The sequence below is a fragment of the Urocitellus parryii genome, chromosome 4, assembly GCF_045843805.1.
Source record: "Urocitellus parryii isolate mUroPar1 chromosome 4, mUroPar1.hap1, whole genome shotgun sequence".
Taxonomy (NCBI): Eukaryota; Metazoa; Chordata; class Mammalia; order Rodentia; family Sciuridae; genus Urocitellus; species Urocitellus parryii.
This window is the reverse complement of record NC_135534.1, coordinates 111,104,762-111,109,619: the sequence shown is the minus strand read 5'-3', so window position 1 is coordinate 111,109,619 and position 4,858 is coordinate 111,104,762. Positions and strand designations below refer to the sequence as shown.

Sequence of the window (4,858 nt, the reverse complement as noted above, 5' to 3'; positions counted from 1 at the left end):
TCACAAACTTCTATTTCCAAGAAGTTTACTTAGGGCCATTTTGACATCTTTATTCCTTAGGCTGTAGATCAGAGGTTTCAGCATAGGCACAATAATAGTGTAAAACACAGAGGACACTTTACCTTGGTCCAAAGAGCTGACTGATGATGGTTGCAGATGTATGAATGCTAGAGAACCAAAGAAGAGAACAACAGCTGAGACGTGGGAGCTGCAGGTGCTGAAGGCTTTGTCTCTGCCCTCAGTGGAGCGAATGTGCAGGATGCTGGCTATGATGAAGATGTAGAAGCTTAGGATGGACAGGGTTGGAACAAAGATATTAAATGCACTTAAGCACAGAACAACTACTTCATTTATAAAAGCACTGGAACACGAGACCTCCAATAGGTAATGGTGTATTGTATCATCCTTACAGAAAAGCACTCTTAGCATGAAGGCTGTGTGAGCTGTGGCACCCATCATACCTATGCTATACACACCAACTACTAACCAAGAACAGACTTGATTAGACATGGTACCATTGTAAAGCAAGGGGTTACAGATGGCAACATAGCAGTCATATGCCATTGCAGCCAACATATAACACTCTGCAATTGCAAACAAACAAACAAAAAATTAAAAAGTAGAGTTGAGTCATGAAATCAGTGTAGGAAATGATATTTTTCTCCATCATGAAGTTCACCAGCATTTTGGGAGTGATCACAGTGGATTGACAGAGGTCAATGAAGGACCGACTGCTGAGCAGGTAGTACATTGGTGTGTACAGGTGAGAGCTGAGCCCAATCAGTGTGATCATGACTAGGTTCCCCACCACTGTGAACACATAGATTCCTAGAAAGAAGAGGAGGAGGGGTAGCTAGCGCTCTAGTTTGTCTGTTAGCTAGGATAAACTCAGTCACTGTAGAATGATTTTCTTCTGCCATTGTCTTCTGAGAATCCTAAATAGGAAAAGAAGAAATTTTTTGAAATATTTATTGTCCAATCATTCAGTGATGTATACAAGGGAGAATTCAAGTCTTTTTAGCAAGGTATTTCCTTTTTCTCCCAGCCCCTCAACTATATCAGCTGTCAATGATATTGGAATCACAAGAATATGTGACACGTCAATAAATATTATATAGAACTATCCCTATTTGTTAAGTGATTTAAAATGTGTTATTAGTAGGATCCAGTCTGAATACATAGGGAACTTTTTTGGTAACTGAGTTTTCTGGGTATTTTCCGTGCCTTATGTATAATATTCTCAAGTCCTCTGCAGAGCATATTCTTACAATCTTTTTTATGTTAAAACAACAACAGTATTAAGAAACACACACATGCTGAGATCACACATAATGATGGAAAACAGAAATATTTTCCTTCTAAAATAATGAACTAGGCAAGATGTCGACTCCGTGCACTTTTATTCAACACAGACTATAGGTCTGGCTAGGGCAATCAGGAAAGAAAATAAAAATATATTTAATGAATATTGGAAAACAAGGAGTAACACTATCTTACTTGTAAATGACACAGTCTTATGTATAGAAAATCCTATAAGGAATCTATAAGAATCTACAAAAATAACTACTGGGACTAAATCAAAGTGAAGCAAGGTGGTAGAATTCCAGACAAACCAAATAACTCAATTATATTTCTAAACATTTGCAATGAGCAATCAAACATTTTTTAAATAACATGAACAATAAAATAAATAAGAATAAACTAAAAATTGAAATGTAATATATTTCATTTAAAATTAAAAGATAATTTAAATACAAAAAAATCTCCATAAATGAAAAGACATCCAATTTCATTAATCAAGTGACTCAATCAGTAAAAGCATCAGTACTACCCAGATGGATCTACAAATTTAGTGTCATCCCTCTCCAATTCCCAGCTCTGTCTTTTACAGGCCTGGACAGGCTGCTTTATTCAGCTTGTTCACTGTTATGACTAAAAGACCTGACAAGAACAACTTCAGAGGAAGAAATGTTTATGTGGGGGCTCAAAGTGTTAAAGATCTCAGTCCATAGATAGCCAGCTCCATTCCTCAGGGCTTGAGGTGAGGCTGAGCATCAGGTGGAAGTATGTCGTGGAGGGACACAGCTCAAGTCATGAAGATCCAGAAGAATAAAGAGTGCACTCAAAAAATTCAACATGTATACCCCAAAGGCACACCTCTGATGCCCACCTCCTCCAGCCAAACCCTACCTGCCTTCAGTCATCACTCAGGGGATTAACTCTCTAAAGGATTAAGGATCTCATGACCAATCATTTTACTTCCAAATGTTCTTGCATTGTGTTACAGATGATCTTTGAAGGGACATCTAAGATCAAAACCATAACTCAGGCCAATGATAAAATTCTTATGAAAATAAAAGGAATTCACAGAATTAAATTTTTTTTGAAAGAGAAGAACATATTTGGAGGGCTCACATTTTGCTCTTTGAAACATCTTTACAAAGTTAGATGTTGTGATTTTGTCATAAGTATAAACACAAAGATCAATGGAATAGAATTGATAATCCAGAAATAAAACACATCTGTGATCAATTGAGTTGTTACAAGGATTTCATGGAAATTTAAAGGGGAAAATATTCTTTTGATGGTGGCACTGGAACAATAAACTCTAAAAGATGTAATTTGGGGCTGGGAATGTAGATTCTTGGTAAAGCACATTCCTAGCAGCACAGAGAGCCCTGGTTTTAATCATCAGTATTGCAAAATAAATAAATAAATAAATAAATAAATAAATAATTGGAACTCTTTCTCACACTATCCTCAAGAAATGAAATACAAAATGCACTAGAACTGAAAGGAATAACCAACTTTATAATAATAATTTGAAAAATAAACTCCAAATCCTTCTGACCTAAGATTTAATGATGGTTTCTCAGAGAAGATACCAAAACCAGAGACCACCATAGAAAAAATAATAGTAAGCTGGAAACCATAAAAAAAAGAAAGAAAAAAAAATCTTTTGAAGAACAATATCCACCTAAGTTATACTCTAGGTATGTATAATATGGCAAAATACACTTAACTATTATGTATATGTAAAAAGAATAAATAAAAAAGAAATCAGAGAGACTTGAAATGAAAAAGAGAATTTTCAGTTATATCTTCAATAAAAATCACACTGTTGCTCTTCCTGAAAAAAAAATATCAATGCTCATAGTAATTCTGTAATACCACACATTATTGGAAAGTATTTTAAGTTAATATTAGTTTTTCTAGATACTAGTAATAGCAGGAAAATATTCATGGTCAGTATTCAAAAAGAATTCTAACAATTTAACAATAAAAAGGACAAGCAGCACAGTGGGAAATAGGTCAGAGGATTCCAATAAGCATTCTTCTACTTGAGACATAAAAATTAAAAAGCCCTGAAAATATGTTATTCATCATTTGTTAAGGATATTCAAATCATAATCATAGTGAGGAAACATTTCACATCCATCAGAAAGACAATAACTAACAGGACCCATAAATACAAAGGTTGACATGATTGTGACAACATTGGAACCCTCATCCATTGCTAAAGGAACTATACAATATACAAACTGTTATGCAAATAGTGTGTCAGTTCTTCAAATTATGAAGCACAGGCTTATTCATGACCTGTTCAGAGAATGAGCTGATCAAAACAGATGTAGGTTCTAATATAATTATTAGTTTGTCCCTTTTCTCTGTCTCGTGTGGGTACTTTCATCCTGGATCATTTACCATGGATGCAGCAAGAAGGCCTTCAGTAGAAGTGACCCTTTCACCTTGAACTTCCAAGTCTCTATTATTTTAAGCCAGATAAATTACTGTTAATCATACATTACCTAGTTGGTGGTATTCTGCTACAGAAACACACAAAACGGACAAAGACACATATCCTTCCATATGTCGTACTCTTTATGATATTCAAGCTGACAACTTTTTCAGTGTTCTTGGCCTCCCACAAGACTGTCTCACTGAATGTTAACCCCCATCACAGAAGCTCCATTATATCTTGCTCAGTCATTGCAATTCTGACAGCAGGTATGGTACACCGACCCAATCCATGAGACCAGTCCCCGCTAAAGTCTGACTCTGATATATGCTCCTCATTTTGACTGCTTCCTATCTTGTTTTGCTAACACAACCTGGGTGCTTCAATGTCTTTGTGCAGAATTTCCACTAACCTTACCTGCAATAGTGTTAGTCTGTACTTATTTGATTCATCTTTGAGATCAATGAGTCATAATCAAAAATACAGAAACAATTTAAGATAAAAAAGGTATTTTTTTTCTTCACAGTTTTATTGAGGCAGAATTGAAATTCAAAACTTGTATATATTTATTGTATACAATTTATTTAGTTTAGATCTAGGCAAACACTAGTGATATTACCACCATACTCAAGATAATTGACATATATCTACCACCTCCCATTTTTTGTTTCCCTTTGTTCTTTGTTTTTATTTCTGTTGCTTGTGGTAAGAATACTTAATATGAGATCTCCTCTCAACTTGGAAGTAAAACTCCATATTGTTAACCTTAGGAATCATACTGTATTGAACATTTTCAGGACTTCTTCATCTAACATAGCTAATGATTTTTTTTCTATATTTTTAGAGTAAAAGAATAGGATACTCCTTGGTTATCCTGATTTTAGTAAAATATTAGATAAACTCTAGTATGGGTCTGATGGACATTAGTCAATTTTGTGGTAAAGTAAATATAGATAACTATACCTCATAGTAATGTGAACTCAGCTGATATTGTTGGGGTTTTCTCCCCATAGGGCTTTATATTTAGTCTTGTTTTGAAAAAAGCATCCTATCATAATCTTGGATTATACTGCATCAAAAATTATTTTGAAAATCATAGTTAATAATAATGAGGAATTA

At 34.5% G+C, this 4,858-nt stretch overlaps 1 pseudogene; it reads right to left on the bottom strand.

Moving 5' to 3' along the window:
- LOC113176416 (olfactory receptor 8G50-like) lies at nucleotides 1-920 on the bottom strand (annotated as a pseudogene).
- Nucleotides 921-4,858: the final 3,938 nt, after the last annotated feature.